The sequence below is a fragment of the Pleurodeles waltl genome, chromosome 10 (genome assembly GCF_031143425.1).
Source record: "Pleurodeles waltl isolate 20211129_DDA chromosome 10, aPleWal1.hap1.20221129, whole genome shotgun sequence".
NCBI lineage: Eukaryota > Metazoa > Chordata > Amphibia > Caudata > Salamandridae > Pleurodeles > Pleurodeles waltl.
Window position 1 is genome coordinate 403,064,918 of NC_090449.1, and position 18,512 is coordinate 403,083,429.

The 18,512-nt window shown below is 42.1% G+C and overlaps 1 protein-coding gene across 5 annotated transcripts in view; it reads left to right on the forward strand.

Moving 5' to 3' along the window:
• LOC138261567 (uncharacterized) overlaps nucleotides 1-18,512 on the forward strand; it is a 223,772-nt gene that overhangs the window by 6,869 nt on the left and 198,391 nt on the right. For 2 of the 5 annotated variants that reach the window (XM_069210639.1, XM_069210643.1), the window contains exon 1: nucleotides 18,149-18,269. The exons of 1 other annotated variant lie outside the window; for it this stretch is intronic. The gene's annotated coding sequence lies outside the window, so the exon portion shown is untranslated. Of the gene's footprint in view, nucleotides 1-16,909; nucleotides 17,256-18,148; nucleotides 18,270-18,512 lie in introns of those variants that run through there. 2 more of the 5 variants (XM_069210640.1, XM_069210641.1) reach the window with 2 other exon arrangements.

Sequence of the window (18,512 nt, forward strand, 5' to 3'; positions counted from 1 at the left end):
TGACAATGTTCAGCATTCCGTCCATCACTTGTTGTTTTTGCTTTGTTGCCCTAAGTGGGAAGGGTATGCCCAGACGTGGGTCCCGTGCTTCCCATGCCACTGGATTCAAGCTAGCCTGGCTGATGAGGGGTGAAACCCCGAAACCGGTCCCAGGATGCTTGTTTCCGGTCCAGTGAGGACCTGGCTTGGCAGTTCGGTCTGGACTGTTCCCATGAGGAACAGGGTCAAGACTGATTTGCATATGGCTGGGTCCTAACTGGGGTGGCATGGTGAGCAAAAAAACGATGGATTAAACCCAGATCTATGACTGGGGGTGAGTGTTTGACAATGTTCAGCATTCCGTCCATCACTACCCACGTATACGCTACACATGACATGACCCCTGACTTGCCTCTTCGTTCAATAACAGCATTGTCATTAGGGTGGGGCAGGAATGCTCCCAGTTAATTTGTAAAAAGTCTCACTTTTAATAAATATATTGAAAAAGAATGATGTGGTAGCACACTGTCATTACAGACAGCATATTTTCCATTGAAATTGCCACAAAAGTTTCACTGGCAGGCAGTTTTACTGATTCCACTTTGGTTTTATCAAATATTTATTATTTGCACATCACCAAATTGTGTTCTAATTTGTTTTGATCTTATTAAAATATTTGGTTCCATTACACTTAATTACAAAAATATGCTTTCTTAACTGCTGATATATTTTGAGATATTTGCAGCACTTTATAAGCAGACATTTGACCTTTGCCTTTGAACATACAGCAAATATGACAAGATAAAAAAAAACTGATTTAATGGCATCTTTATTGCTCATTCACTCTCTGAATGAACAGAATACCTGTTTTTGCTAGCACGAGCTCTCTCACCAGAACGGATCAGTAGGCTCTAAAAATAGCTCGTTCTTATAAAATCTGGCTTACCATGGTGAGTGGACAAGTAGGATTTTGAGGTCTGAAAGCAGCAGTGACCTCACAGATGCAGAAAAAGGTACAACTACATTGAAAAAGAGTCACTTACAATTAAATGGAGATGCACATATTTTCATCCTTACCTGATGTTCCGAGTTATCTTGGATTCACAAGCCCCTCCTCTCTATTCACAGGCACCACACTCCCCGTCTTGTGTCACAAAGTAGATATTCCAGCTCCAAAAGTACCAGCTCGCAGTAGAGTACAAGCCAGATGGTACCAATCCAGCTTGTCTCTCCTTGGTTCCCTGCTGTGTACTTCGGGGTGCAGGACCTAGTGGCAAGATGCCACTGATGAAAGACCGTCAGGGTACCCAACAAACCAGCCACAGTAATAACAGAGGATCCACGCGTTCGCCTGTGGCAGGACATGAGTGTTGACTTTAAATCTCTGCCAAATAGTTGCAACATTCTGGTGATATTGGGATGCCCACTCCAAATTTCCCATTATCAAAACAGTAAGCATCACAAAGTTTGAACAAAGAGCTGCCTATAGAAAATCTTCCCTAAGTTCGGGCTGCCTTCAATGCTGAAAAGTAATAACAGCCTCCCAATCCATGGGAGCGAGTTTAAAGAATACCTTGCTTTGCTCATAGATAAATAATACCCTGATGACCTCAGGTCAATGGCAAAGTCAAGAAACTCTTGAGGATCCTAAACAAAGCCATCAGAATTGGCCTGGAACAACATGAAGATAGCGAGAAGGTAATCCACAAGCTTCTGGGAACCTACAGATGCACACCCCTCTGCACAGCCAACAAGGCACCTATGGATGGCTTGTTCAGACTGTGCAACTGAGACACAATTCTTCATGCAGTCATGGATCCCAGCGCCACTGGATGTACAGGCAAGTCAGCTGAATTGAGCGCCCAGCAATGCCAAGGCAAGCAAGCCATGTTGGTCTTGGCGTTCTAAAATCATGGTCAGCAACTGAGTACTGCTGCACAACAGGCAAAGTGAAGGGAAATTCTGTCTCAGTTTTGAAACACATCCTCTGTTAGTGACCAACCTGTGTGGAACAATGGTTACAACCAGGAAGGTATGTGACTAGGCCACTAGAAACATCAGCATTTCATAATTGGTGCCCTCCTCAACCCAATGACTGGGTGAGACATGACTTGATGCAGCAGATGACAATTAGCAAAGTGAATGGGATAATTCAGAAGAGCTTGTGCATCCTGAGGAGACATGTGCTGGTGTACCAGGAACTGACCAAGGTTTCATTTCTCCAGGAAGGGTGGAAGTAGCCACTGCATCCCTGCCAGAGTACCAGGGACAAACGTACAACTTGCGGCCAATCATCCAGATGCCAAAGAGATTTAGGGCCTGATTATGACCTTGGGTTTTGGAATACTCCGCCATAAACGTGAGGGATATCCCGCCAACCGTTTTACATGTTCCATTATATCCTATGGAGCTTGTAAAACGACGGGCGGGATATCCGTCACGTTTGTGACTGATTATCCCATCCGCCAAGGTCGTAAAGGCAACCTGGGGAGAATTTACTGCGTCACATTATGCAGGTGTATGACCTCATTCAGCACAAGACATGCACTCACACTCCCTGACATTGGGGGACAGCTTTAATAAAGAGCAGGGCTGCACTGTGCACAGATGACGGCTCACAACTATCCCCAATGCAGTGTCTGTGTCCTATTTGGCAGCCGCCTTGGGGGTAGCCTTCACCCCACTACAGCTAGAAGGTATGATACCCATCAGAAATATCCAATTGCAAATCAGACAGCTGTACGCTGCAAAAATGTGGCACTTGGATTGGTACCTAGACTGTCGACGGCCACCTAATTTATTCATAGCTAGTACATCAGACAAGCCCCATTGCAATATCAACCCACAATTCACTACTCCTTCCCTTAACCACTGCCTGGGAATATCACCGTGTTCTAAGAAAGTACAAGCTGATTACTTAGTTTACAGAATTTTCCTGCACTTTGAGGGGGACAGGGGGATGCTGCTGAAGACAGCTTCAAAATCATTCAATGTCTGGTACAAAAGGCGGAATATGGACACAAAATGCATTCTCACCTCTCCTGCACCAAGTTCCTGAAATAAGGCTGTCATGTGGCAGGGACTAGATAGTGCTTCAATGGCTCATCTTCAGCCTGCCATGCCTACTTTCAACACCATGCCAACAGGCCGCAGCTTGGTTATGCCTTGGTACACAGTGCTGTTCATTCTCATACACTATTAGACCGCACCAGATTCAGCATTTCCAACCAGCTCCTATGTCTCAGCCAGGGGTGGCCGATGAGAAACACTGCTATCAGCTCTGTTGGTCTGTACACTGGGGTGCCTCTGATTGTAAGCTTGAAGGAATACGTGCAGTCACATGACAGATCACCTTTTTGCCAGGCACTAGTCTTTCATGGGGTAGATACCCCATGTTGACTTCTCCTTTCTAAGGGCCACAGGGGACATTCAACACTCTTGGGAATGCGATTGGGGCTGAAAATGTCAGCTTGGTTGCGAGGTCCCAAGGTCTGCTGACATCTCTGCTCTCAGCTGTCTGTCACCTTTCCAATATTCCAATATATATATAAACATGTTTTATAATTTTCATATATTTATCTCACACTAAAATGATTTTTAAGTCCATGCACACCATGCAGGGTGAGGCAAATAATCATAAAAGGAAGTGGGAGAAAAAGAAAAATTAAGTGCCTAAACAGCAAATTGTTCAGAAGGTCTTCCTACCCATGGGAGTACAGTCTATTCATTTTAAGTATAATCTGTCTATGAATAGCTTCCCACACCTATAAAAACTATCCACCCTGGATTTCAATGTAAAACTAAAAAGCCTTGTCTACTAAATGGTTACTATTTTAAAGTTAATGAGGTATTAAGCAGCAGAGAGTACAGATCATCAGAGGAAACAGACGTGAGAAGGGGATAGTGGACATAGGGATCTTTCTCCTCAAATATGTTTAGCTATTTATAGTATATTATGACATAAATGACAAAAACCAACGTAGAAAACAAAACTGCCCACATTTGATAGTGAGAGTGCCTTTAAGGTAGGCATACAGTTGCCTGACTCTATAAACAACCAGCAGCTACTGCCAAACAGCCAGCTTGAGGCTTAATTCCTTCAGCCTCAACATTCTATGAGACCCAAGAATGAAGGGGTGATGACACCCAAACCGACAACATTAAAAATGTAATTCACCGTTTTCCTTAGTAATTTAAAAAGATTACAGCATTCCAATAAATACATTAGCTGAAGAATAAAGTACAGATCATGGAAGTGTGACACTGAGCCTGTGAGATTTCCCATTAAGGTTTTCTTTGTTGTGACATTGTTTTTACCCTAAAAGCTACCATGTCCTATAGAGAAGACCAACTAGATTCCTGTTAAGACTGGAAGCTTGAGGGCTGAATTATGCTTAGATGCTTTCAGTAAGAATGGGTTGAGGTGTGAGACTAAGGCAATGAAAAGCCTTTATAGAAACCACCTGTAACATGTCACTGATTAGTCTATGATCTATGACCAAAAGTTGGTCGCTCTTCACAGATGTTTGTGGGATTTGGGCGACTTTCACTGATAAGTCACTGGCATTATCCCACAGAAAAACTCTTTATAATTATTTTTCTCCAACATGTATAATACTGTATCATCACACTACCTTTTACACATTTAACATTCTTATAGTGTGGGAATGCACAGACTTGCCCTTCCGTACATTTACACTGATTCTAATTTTGAACATATCTCCCACATTTAGATCAGACATCATACCTTGTTCTTGGCATCCTACCACAATATTGGGTTAAGTTGTTTACCTTTATTCCTTTATGTGACCAGTTGCTTGTCAATCATTGGTAACTGACAACGAAGATATATTCTTTTTTTTATCCGCTGTGGACACACCTGAGATGCTAGATTGTGGCCTTTCAAAAGAATACTAGGAGTAACCCCAGCTGTGGAGTCCTATCTCCCCAGATCCTCTCACTGTTTCCAGAATTCCATGATTATCACAGTACACCAGTTGACTGAGTCCTAGTAATAACTGCTGAATCTCTCAACCTGTCCATTGCACTGAGGGCCATAAAGGAGCTGCAGTCAGATGCTTGATTTGGTGCTATTTTAGCAATTGCTTAATTTCCACATAAAGAAGCTGCACACCAGAAGGACCAGAACTCTTTAAGTTGTAATGTTTCGAAATATATTCACACCATGTATTTAAAGTAGTGGTCCACAAGTACAAGGGCAAACGGATGTTGGAAGGAAGAATTTTGAAGTGACCCGCTATATCAAATGCCAATTTTTGCCATGCACACGTGGACCACTGGACTGGTGACAATAGCAAAACATCATTCTTCGAATTCCTATCTGAAGATGTTCACACTTTCATGTAATCTCACATCTGCATTCCTCCTAGTTCGTACCAGGCCACCAGACATATGTATGAAGAATGTTTTTCAGGGAAGACACACCTATGTGGCCTTCATGACCCTTCTCCAGGTCTGGCTAATTCCTTCTGGCGGAATACACTTATGATTGCCAAAGACTATATTGTCAGAGTAATAATAGAAGCAAACGGGCAGTAAAATTTGGGGATCAGGTTGTATCTTAGCATGAAATTTTGATAGCCAGTACACAAACACAAAAGCACAATAATTCAACAACTTATTGTCAACAATGGATAGCAATTTGGTCTAGGGGGAAGAACATGGCGGCCGGCTAGTCACTGGCCACGGAGGAGCTCCGACCTGGCAAACGATCAAAGCGGTTTGCTGCGCACCGCGCACTGCTTAGTTTCGGCGGTTTTGTTTCAAAAAAACGCCTTTCCTAAGAAAAGACGTTATGCAGAAGAATTCCTAATAATAACTCACCCTGGAGGAGGTTGTTCCGAGTTTCGGCCCCACAACTTGGGCACGGGCCGCCTGGGAAGTTCGGTGTGGGAGGCGGGCTTCTGCCAGAATCTCCCTCTGGGGGATTGAAAGCAGTGCCAGCACATGCGCTGAGACAGACAGGAGGACGCCAGTGTTATTAAAATTCAAGGTTTGGAGAGGATCGGTTGAGCAGGACCTGAGGAGGGAAGGTATTTGGGCTCAGTTAGAGGGGCCCACTGTTGCTGGACAATATTATAAGTTATTTATCTCTCGTGGTGTTGGAAGTTATTATATCTATAGCATGCAGAGCTCTAAGGGGATACAGTTGGCTAAAAAGAGGGGAGGTAGCGGTGTTGGGAGGAAGGGAGAACTAAAAAATTCATTAAGGAGTTCTAAGAAGAGCCCCACCTTAAAAAGGGTTGTTACCCCCACAGGTTATCACCCCCCCCCCCCCCCATAAAAGGAACTCAAGATCTAGCAAGTTCCCATCAGCGCAGGACCTAGAAAGTAGGGACAAGGACAACAACACCAGTAGGTTTACCTCATGCCAAGAGCGCTTTACTCATGTGGCCTGAAACGCTTTGATTGTCATGCCAAGGGCGCTTTACTCTTGTGACCTGAATCGCTTTGCTCGTTGTGCTAAAGGGGGCGCTTTACTCATGTGGCATGAAGTGCTCTGACCGTCGTGCCAAGGTCGCTTTACTCGTGTGGCCTGAAACGCTTTTGATTGTCGTGCCAAGGGCGCTTTACTCGTGTGGCCTAAAGCGCTTTTGATTGTCTTGCCAAGGGCGCTTTACTCTTGTGGACTGAAGCGCTTTGATTATCGTGCCAAGGGTGCTTTACATGTGTGACCCGAAGCGCTTTGCTTGTTGTGCTAAGGGGCGCTTTACTCATGTGGTCCGAAGCGCTTTGATCGGCGCGTCAAGGCCGCTTTACTCGTTTGGCTTGAAGCGCTTTTATCGTCGTGCCAGGAGCGCTTTACTCTTCGGACTGAAAACGCTTTGCTCGTTGTGCTAAGGGACGCTTTACTTTTGGAAGTAACAGCTCCCTTCAAGATTGGGCTCATCAAGACCTTACCGCTACAAGTACGACCTACTCGTATCTGAATTCACCATGGAAACAAGGATACTCCGATTTGCTGTCAATCTGCCATGCAGGAAATCTGCTCTTCTTCAGAGGAACCCCCACGAGGTCTGACTGCATCAAAGTCTTCAAAATAGTGAGCAGTGTGCTTGGGTGTGGCTGGGCTTTATGGGCCTGCCACACCCCAAGATGGCCGCTGCCTCTAGAAACCTGGGAATTGTAGTCCATTCATAGAATAGCACTGATAAGTGCATCTTGTCCACCAATGTCCTGACCCTGCAGCTACATGAGCTTTACCACAGGACAGGCGACGCTGATAACCACTTCTAGAACAAGAGGGGATAACAAGTGGTGCGCATGAAGCGCCACAAATACGCGCAGTTGAGTTTCGGGCGGGACCTGGACCGGTCACAGCCTTATTCCTGACATCTATTCAACTTGTTGATTAAATATCTATGTGATCTAATAATGTGTTCCACATATTGTATTACAAAGTATTTGTTAAGAGTAAATTAAAACTAATTAATTAGTGCATGAGAATCTTGTAAAGTGGTATTCAGTTGTCACAATGCTTATCCGTACACAACTGGCACTCTTCTCAATCTGTATTTTAGTAGTTTTAAGTTTAAAGTTTATTTCAGAAAAATGTATTCCTTAAAACTTGTTTTTCAATCAGATATTCAAATATTTCATTTTCAATTAATATTAATTCTCTATTTACAGTACTCCATTATAAAACAATCCTAAAATGACAATAAAAAGTTAAAACAATTCTATATCTAATTGGCGACTTATCACAAAAATAATTCTCTTTGGATTTGCAATATAACCATGTATAAATAAAAACTTCCCATTTCCATCTGCTCTGCCAGTCTGGTAATATGTAATTTTATCAGATATTTTCACATCAGATGGCACACTTGCATCCCTCATAGGAAACATCCAAGAGGGATTAAAGGTAGTTGGATATCTTAAACAGTCATGTTCTTAATCTAGAGAATATCTCCAATTTGGCCAAGATATTCTAGCCTAAAGTCTTAAGCCCTTCCAGAAGATTTACACAGTGGACATAACCATTTCTCTCTAGGCTTTTTATAAGCTGGGCAAAAGAACATCCGGTGAAGTAGACTTTCAGTGACTGACAAGGACCACTGAGTGCGGCATGCAAGGGAGCATAATTCCTCCTAGCTTCCCATAATGTCATAAATGCCTCAATTTCAAGTGTATCATAACGGAATTTTAATTATAGGGTTTTTACCATTTGCTGCAGTGGAATTGTCTATAAATGGTTCAGAGGAGGGACTATCCTTGTCTAACAAGAATTGGTTTCTCAATCTACCAAAGGTGGCGTTACAATAGAGGCTGGCATGGATGTATTCCCAGTAACAGGTTTGTGACTGAGTTTTTGTGGATGCCACCAGTGATTCAGAATTTTCCAAAATGAACAGAGGTTCAGCTTGTCAAACCAAGACTGGACTTATTTGAACCACTTGGAGGTACAGTGACTATCAAGGGTCACAAGTTCCTTTAGTGCACTTTAATAGATTTTGCTTAGATCACACTTATTTCACACCCACCATTGGATTATACCCTATTTAAAAAATAGTCTACCATACACTGTTCCTATAAAACAAGTATTTGCTAGTATTTACTCATCACTCCATGAATGAGGATTATCACCTTCTTCTGGAATTTCAAACCCATCCTACAAGGCATAGAATTCTCATACACATTCTATTTCATATGTACGTTAATTGATCTAAAATAACTCAGCAAAAGTCAACATCCCCATCAAGGTCTGGAATCCTAGTTAATGGACCGCAAAAGCACCACTCCTCCGCAGTGTGTCACTTTATATTTGCAATATCATAGCTAAGTGGAATATAACTGGTATTTTCAAATTCAAGGTGGAATAAAACTGGTATAAGGGTTTGCTTGTAAATTGACTGTATGCACTTGGCATAAAATGCCCCAATTGCCCCAATTTGTGTCCTTGTAAATAGCACAGACATCACAATTGTTAATTAACCATTACTAAATTGTAACATCATAAAATCACATATTTGATTTCACAAATATGCTGCCTGTACTCTACCTCTCAGATCTCCTTCACAATTCAACTTGAAAACAATAGACCGGACCTCACTATATTATCCAAAACGTATATAAAACAAATCGGAACACGCCAAACACACCAACTAAAGCACAGGCTTTCTTTTGAAACAACCATACCTAATTGACCCCATCAGAACACACTATCCAAAGTTTCCAAAATAGTTATCACTGCCCCATGATAAAGGTATCTAAAGGCAAACAAAATAATACAAGAGACCAGTGAAGCGTAACCCCAGCAACTATATCCAAAAGACCCTCTTGATTCACCCAGCAACATACCTCCTCTTTAGTGCAACCCACACAGACCCAATCCGATCCAATTATGATAGAAAGAGGACGCTCCCTTTCCCTTCCCTTTAAATAGCTGAAATTCAGCAGCCAAAATTCAAACCCAGAACTTCAATCTCAAACCATTCCTCAGTGAATCCCTACGCTCTGTTCAAATCGTAAAATGTTCTAAATTATCTTTGCTTGTTAAACACCAATATTACATGTCTAACATTATTGAGTAATTGAACAAAATAATGTAAAAATATGATAATCATTGTTCTAACATAGAAATAAAAATGTAAGACAGAACAACTATCCTAGATTAGCTTCAAACCCTAATTAGCCACAATGCTGACGGCCTCAATAACATTGCGTGCCAGAGTGCATACCGCCATGTTACTACAAAATCCATTTGCTTAAGAAATGAATTCCATTCATTCCTACTTTTTTTAAGAATACCCATCCTCTATAATCATCTTCAACAGGGACTCGACCTCCTTTATCCAGTTCTCATGGATCCTCACCACCTTGGTGTAGCCAGATCAATCTAATATGTTACCAAGTTGTAAACCACAGTTGTTCTACTTGAAAGAACCATGAGTTCTAAGCCCAAACACAACAGAAAACTCATAATCGTATTCTATTCATATAAACATAAATTAATCCAAGGTCAAACATTTTCTAATAATTTCCTCCTCTGGGTCTTAGACTCCAGAATGAAAACCTCCAGCTTCTCACACCTCCAGTGTGCAACCGTGTAGTTATAATATCAGCCTGCTTAAATGACTATAACCATTATAATTAAAAGTAGAATTCAACAAATGTGTCATATATGTCTGTTTTGAATTCTACTTAAAAGAACAATAAATTCCAGGCCCAAGAAACTCTGAGAACACATTTTTTTATCCAATTCATATATCCATAAACTTATCCAAGGTCATAAATACATTATTATAGCCTTAGAACCCGCCGTAGCGGGCTCTACCGGCTAATAAAGGCCCGCTCCCAGCGTTAAATGCCCGAGCCAAAGGCGAGGGCATTTAACAAGGGAGAGGGACTTTAATAGCCGGTAGAGCCCGCTACGGCGGGTTCTAAGGCTATTAGAACATTCTGCCACACAGGGCAGAATGTTCTATTAAAAAAAAAAAAAATTCACGGAGCCCGAGGGGATTAAAATCCCCTCGGGCTCCGTGAGGCTTTGTTCACAGCTGTTGCTGTGAACAAAGCGAACATTGGAATGTTGGCGCTGCGGGCTTTTACCGGCCAGTAAAAGCCCGCAGCACTCCATTGTTTTCAATGGAGCCTCCAGCATTCCAATGTTCTAATATATATTAGCTACCTCTTCGGGTTCACTCCGGTCGGCGAACCTCCACCTCCAAAGTTTCGCACCTTCACAGCGATGGTGCAGTGAAAGTGAAATTAGTGAGTGTGGAGAGTGTAAGTGCTATACAGTATACGTACATAAACAAGGACTGTAAAGGATGCAGTGATGTTCATTTGACACTCTAGAACAGAGTGATAAGCTCCAAATTACATGAACACAGTAGACTATAATTGTGTCAGCGTTTCGACCACATACAGGTATTTATGAAGGGTCATTTTCAGAATGAAGAAATAGTGATGGGAAGCACTCAAGGGATGGTCCTCCTTTAACGGATGTCTGTTTATAACTGTACGGGGTCGAAACTTTGACACAATTATACTCTGTGCCCAAATTAAGATGATGCTCCACCCCAACATTGTTTGAACCACACAAAAGCCGCTCACAGATGGCTTTGTTAGTTCCTTTACCTCTCCCCGAGCCCTCCTATCAGACATAAAACGCTTTCTGAGCCACCCTTTATGCTTCATTCTTAGATTGATAGAGCTCTCAAAGATAGATGAACAGCCGAGGGCAATGGTGGAGGCCTTAATATTATGCAGCGAAGGCATTCTAACGCCATAGTCCATCAGGAGTATACTCTGTTTCCTCTAGTAGATATGAGGCATCCAGTGTCTGTACCTCTTTGTGTGATGAGGTTTACTCCCACTCTTTATTGTACTTTACCTTTTAAAAAAAAATTTACCAGCCTTGCGCAAAACGATTTTTAGTGTCTCTTATTTGCAATCTCAGATTCACTAGGTGTAGATCAGCCTTCATATATTTGCAACAACTCAACTGCCCTGAGGTATATTCAGCTCTATGTTTATTTCTAAAATCTGTACGTTTTCATAAATCCATGTTTTTTTATTTTTTTTATAGATCATAAGGATTAAAAATGTTATTATATATGCTCATTTTTATTGACTTCTTTAACTCTTTGGTTTATGGTATTGTATGAATTATTGCTAAATCTTTTTTTGTACTACGTTTAATGGAAACTAGAAGAAAATGATTTAGCTACACCTTTTGGTCTTATCTGTGATTTCTCTCTCTCTCTCTCTGTATATATATATATATATATATATATATATATATATATATATATATATATATATATATAATCTTTTATGTTCCTTGTTACTGATCGAATAAGGAATGACTTTATTTTAACTCTTGCTCCTTTTGTATCAGTGTAAGTAGGGGTTCCATTATCTCAGAAAAATGTTTTACAAACTTACTATAGTAATCACGCTACTTTATTTAATTTTTATTTATGCTCCCTTGCTGATATAGTTCGATCGCATGGGTTATCGTTGGTTTCCTATGCCGACGACACCCAGCTGGTCATGTCCCTCTCCCCGGACTTGAACTCTGATCACTTATCCTTGACTTCTTGTCTTCAGGAGTAGATGGCTGGTTGCATATTAACTCAATGAAGACGAAACAGAAGTTATGCTTTTGGGCAACTGTCCGGTCCTGAGTCCCCTCCCAGATTGTCTCCGTAAACTGCCCACCCCCAAAAAATCTATAAAGAGCTTCGGGATCTGGCTCGATTCTGGCCTTTCTATGGATCTTCAAGCCAAAAAACTCACCCCCAGCTGTTATGGTAGCTTGAGATTGCTGCAGAACGTTTTCCACCTCCTTCCCTTTACATCCAGAAGAGTGATTGTTCAGGCCATTATGTTATCCCACCTTGACTATGGGAATGCCCTGTTCTTAGGCTCACCATTTTGTTGTCAGGAGGCTGCAGACTGCGCGGAATGCTGCTGCACGTCTCCTGATGAGCATTCCTAAACATAATTTGCCCACTAAGGCCATGAGAGGCCTGCACTGGCTTCCTGTGAACACCGAGTGCAGTTTAAGTGCCTCTGCATCATGCAGGGCCCTTGTTTGTTAAGTTCCTTAGCCTCACCATATCTCCCTTGGAGAGCCCTTCGCTATTCATCAGCCCATCTACTGAAGGTCCCCAGATGTCGCATATCTTGCTGGGATGGCCGATCCACTTCCTTTCTGGTCTCCAGGCTCTGGAACACTCTACCCCTGGAAGACTTTGAAGACCTGCCTTTTTCGTGCCTAAATCCCTCCCGCAAGTAAGATCCTCACAGTGTTATGGCAGAGCTGGGAGGCCTCCAGGTAGCCATGTGCTATATAAGACCTTAAAGATAGAATTGCTCATGAAAGTAACTTATCCCTGGTGTCAGGAGTTGCACGTTTTCAATAGCTTCTTTAAGTGTTTCTTTACAACTCCTTCACTGCAAATACAGTCCCTTGGTAAACAAGTTTAAATCAAAACAAGATCATTTTTTGCAAAGACAACAGATCCATTATGCCACACTTGAGTACAGACTTCAATAAGGGTCTCTATATGAGACTCCACATCTTTAAAAACGACCAGAATATCATCTTGCAATACATTCATTTTAGAATCCACCTCTTTGAACATGCAGTGCACAGCCACGTGAAAGACCATTGTGACAGATACCAACTCAAAAGGCATTCTCTTGAAATGAAAAAGCCTAAATGGAGTAACAAAACTAATTAATGGTCTTGTGGTCTGGATTCCAGAAAAGCCCTCCTGATGAGAGGCTGTATGTAGATCTAAAGGTGGGAATATCGTGGCTCCTTCCAGTGCACATTTTTTTACGTTGGGTAACAAATGAGAATCAGTCACAATGCACGTGTTCAATGTGCTCAAATCATTACAAAGGCATACATATCTACTGCCCTTTTTGGTGAGTACAGTAGGAGAAACCCTTTCTGTCTGCTTCACTTCAACAATGACACTTTGTTAACAAAATCATTTTGCATTATGTGCAATCTTTCCAAGCATTAAATATGTTCTTCTGATTTTTAGACAGATACAGCACCACTTTTAAAAACAGTTGTGTATTAAAACCCTGAAGCTTGCCAACTTATTGTTGACAATTTCTGAGAATTGGCAAGCCAAGTTACTTCTGAGATCAGATTCAGTCCCCGGCCAGCACTCAATCTGGGGTGCCCAGTTTAATTATTATTCCAAGTTTCCTTTGATCCCTCCGTCCTAAAACACATACTCTTTCTACAGCAACATACATTTTAATCCAAGCCAATCTTTCATTGAAAGTAACTTCTGTACCTACATGTCCCAAGAAGTCAATAGTGTTTTCTGAAGCATATTACGAAATAGTTGTGGTGTACTGCGATCTGGAGTCTCCCCGAACTCTTTTCTTTACCAAAAGTATGACTACAACACTTCGGAGGACCTTGCTCAGCCTGTTCTTCACCACAGATCAGTGAACGTACCGCTGGAACCATATTTTTCCTTTTCACATACCTGCAAAGAAGCATTCTTACTCAGAGCTGCAACTCTAAATCTGTAAGACCTCTGGCCTTCCATGTTCACCTTTGCAAAATGGTCCAGTTCCTATACATAAGTTCTCCCGCTGTAATAGCAAGAAGACTTATTGTCAAGTTTCTTCCTGTTAGAAGTATCAATACTGTTAATGCTAGAACTACATCTGCACACTTCAGTATCTTTTGTTACTGTTCTTTCCTTATTAACCTTCTTGACTCCTGAAACCAACTGATCAATGGCCTTAGCTGTAATGAACACATCATCAGGTGGTGAACCTCTGTTACATACAGTGTCTTTCGTATTTTCTTTGAGTTTGCATTATCCAAGAATTGTTTCAGAATAATTTCTTCCATGATGTTCAGATATTACATATACTGCCCGGTCCGCTTTTTGTAATGCTATCTGTATTTGACCACTGTCTCCATTTTGTGCTTAGCTTAGCTTCAGATGCCGTCACATCGGTGGCGCAGGTATTTTTTCACAGAGCTTGTTTTCTACGCTAAACATGTTTTCGCTTCTTCTCGCCAGCACCTGATTGCACCGTGCAGGAACATAACATGGGGGATGTGGACGATAGACAAGAGAGTTTCAGCCTGGGAATGGTTTCAATGTTTTCATTAGGAAAAAGTACTGCTCCTCTGTCTCTGGAATGCGCATAGGGGCAGGGACCATTCCTTTGCGTGTTTTCGACGCAGACCGAGTACAGCTAACATTTGAAGTCAACAACCTAAGGAAGGGAGGGGTCTATTGCTTGAATCTTCCTCTCAAGTTTAAGGTATATAAGGAGGGTAAGCTTTGTGCTGAGGCAGAAGGAACTCATTTTGTGGTTGGACGCACTGCCCAGAACAAAGTCCCATCGGGGAAGCTTCTCCAGTCTGAGCTTTCCAGGGTTCCACAGCTTGACGTTGGCACCAGAATGATGTTGTTGGATTCGATCCCCATGTTGATCCATTTTTCTTCTTAATAATTATCTAGCTTGGCTGTGTTTATGTGTGCATATTTATATAATTCACTGCATACATATTCATTTTGATGCTTTGTACTTTTTTATGCCTGTCATTGTTTAACTGCTGCAAGTATTCAGCATTTACACATGTTTACTGCATTCAAGTTAAATGCTTGTGTTTATATTTTTGTGTGCTTTCATTGAAATCTGGTAAATACCTTAATTAATTACTCAAACTAGGAGTGCTGCATTCCTTGGCATCGTTTTCCTCTTAGTTTGAAGCAAAGCAGAACCGCTTTATGCCATACAAAATCATCAAATAACTCCTTGACTACAGGTATACAATTGGTAATGTTCCCCTGTAACAATGATACAGGATTTGGATGAAGATCTAATGTCCAAACTCCAACCTCACAAAAGGCACTCAAATTATCCTCACCCACAGCTGGCATAATCTAAGTAGGGTTCTATAAATAGCTTGACCTCCAGAACCTAAACCATGGAGTAAAACATATTTCTTCCTATTAACAGACATTTTATTTGCTTCATTAGCCACTATATACATTAAAAAGTCTTCCTTTCATATTTTGGAATGGAAATATTGCCTTTACGTTGCATAAGCATTTTTGACGGTTTAAACTCTATGGTGATCACTGCAGCAGACAACAGACATTACACAAGATGAGGGAGAACTCTAGAACACATAATTCAGTGAAGCTAGAGGAAATAATTTAATTAAGAGCACATATTAAACATACCTAAAGTAATACTGTAGAGAGAAATTGCAGTGGAAATAAATTACCAAGAAGGCTTTAAAGTAGAAACACAGAGATCAGCACAACAAAGAAAAGTCTGTTTGGTTGCTGTACACTAAAATAGTCAATACATTTTCTGCATTGCCTCGCAGGACCCTCAGAAATAGTAGCATTGCATGACATGATTTCAGTAGATTTCCAAAAAAAACAAGCAACACAATAATAGTCACACAAATCCTCTATAGAATAAATACCAAACTCTGTACAAAAAGATCCGCTTCTCCAGTCGAATGGCTTGTTCTCCAACACAAAATAACTGCAGTAGTGAGGAAGGCCAGGTTCTCACAGGGAACCTGACCAAGGCCTCTCACGACCATGTGAAAAGAAAGATGCCGATCCCAGCTGTAAACACCAAGCCCTGGGTCTACAGGGATTCCACTGAAAGTGAGTAGTACAAGACCGTCACTGTTACAAAAAAGTTGCTGAAAGCTCTTGTGGTGACACAGCTGCTCCAGGCAGAGGTTAACCTTCATCTCAAAGATGGCTGGAAAGAGCACTGGGAAAGAAAACGTCTGACTCCCTCAATAATTTGGGGTATGACCACATCTCGAACGGCAAAACAGCTAGTGAGAATAGCAGAGGGTGAAATGTAAATTGCTCCAGATACGCCGGAGGGCACCAGACGCTGTTGTATGAAGGAGGTATAATGCACACAACATACTCACAGGAACCTGGGGGTGGTGCCCCCAATGTCTGGAAACTGGCTGAATTGGGAAGTAAGAGTGGTTACTATACAGCAGGCAAAAGGTTACAGTACTTCTTTAACATCCAGCCGCAGCTGCTAAATGATCACCCTTAGGGGTAGAACTTTCAGTCTCGGTGTTCTTTGGCACATGGGACAGAAGGGTATCATGAGGAACAAACAAAGGGCTGGAGAAAAAAGGATAGGGGAGAAAAATTAACGTTATACATATCACAAACCGTACCACCCCGAGCATTATTTTTCAAACAGCTAGTTTCATATCTGTCTCTGTGCTCATTTAGTTAAGTATACTCTGAAGGGAAAACCCTTAAATTAGAGAGCTCCTGTTCTAACAGCATGGCGTTAAATGCTGCCTTGCATTTGTGATGAAATAGAATAGTAGCACTCTAGTTGTTCACTTAACGTTTGTGGTGACGTTTAAGTAGAACACTGGGGAATCACATGACAGACTTGTGCTGCTTTTAGAAGTACGCCTCCCTCAGCGTGCCAGACTTTTTTTTCTTGTGGATCAGTTAGATAATTAAAAATCTATAGAAACTGTGACCTCATTTTCTTCAAACTCTTTTTATTTACCTATTTTACCGATACAATTTGGCATGGTAGGATAAAGATAACATAACGTAGTTCAGAGTTAGCAGGAGGCAATATCAATACACCAGTCTTTAAGTTCGCCGCAGGTCTCAAAACGGATGCAAGTTGGGGCAGAGCCATATGTGGATCACCCCGGGGATAGGGAGAGCGCAAGCTAACTGCAAAGTCCGAACCGAGTGTTCGCAGGGGTATGTTGTTCCACCGTGTCAGTAGTAAGTCGGGGTAGCTCCTTGACGGGTAACATGGGGAGGGGTGAGATAACTGGGTAGCGCGAGGCTTATGTGGTGATAGCGTAGGGGAAGGAATTGTGGCAGTGTGTGGGCATTTAAGAACATTGTAGCAAGGGTGGTGGCTCATGATATGTTTAGAAGGGAGGTGAAAATAGGGGCCATGCAAAGGGGAATCCAAGGATTGGGGAGGGGGGGGGGGGGTGCGGTTCCCGAGCTTGTGTGAGGATCTACAGATAAGCAAAATATATTTATTGTCATAAGCCCGTAGCACGAAAACAATCCCTCGCCCACCTCCGGTCCTTTCCGTCGTCCCACTCAACTACCGATTTTCCGAATGTAGAATTCTCGGCATGCACACATTCTGAGAATTCTACAACACAACACAAAATATCTCAGCTGTGAGGGTAGCAGGAGGGTTAAGATGGGGGTAGGTTCCACCTCCTAGCTTCCCGGGGATGTAGAGGGGGTACCAGCCGATCGCAGCTCCTCTCGGAACTGCCAGCATGGTGTCCCATGCTTCCACTGTGGGCTGTTTACGAAGGTGACACGCCTCCTCCTATTGTAGCCCCACCGGAAAAGTGTGTTTTGCCATTTAATCAAGGGTGTTGGTTTGGTTGGGGGGGGGGTGTTTAGGAAAGGGAGGTGTCATCCATTGTAGGCTGATAACCCTTTTCGTAGGCAGTAGCCCTGCATTTGCGAACCGGACCCGCAGTATATGTTTTAGTTCCCTCTTGTAAACTCCTAAGATGTCGCGTCCCACATATTTAGGTGTGTGAATTCAGTGACAGATGTCAGGGCCTCATGAACTGCCTGCCGATAGGTGGCGAGGGTGGGACACTCCCACAGAAAATGCCGGATGTTTGCCGTATCGGAGTGCCTTCTGGGACATGTGTGGGTTAGCATTGGGGAAAGGTTATTATGTATAAGTCAGATGGGCTTGGTGTAGCACCGTGTATTGGATACACTTGAATCACGCATTGCGGGAGAAATCACGGGGTGAGTCAAGCACCTGTACTAGGGTGACCAGATCTTGAGGAGCAAAAACCGGGACAGGTCTGGTCTGTCCCGTTTTTTTTTTTTTTTTTGCGTAGCTTTCTGAATTTGTGCCTATACAGGTGTGTGTTTTATTTATTTATTTATTTATTTATATATATATATATACGCACACACAAACACATTTAAAAGACTACATATATAAAATTAGCTATGGCTTGACCTCCCACCCTGCACCCCCAAACC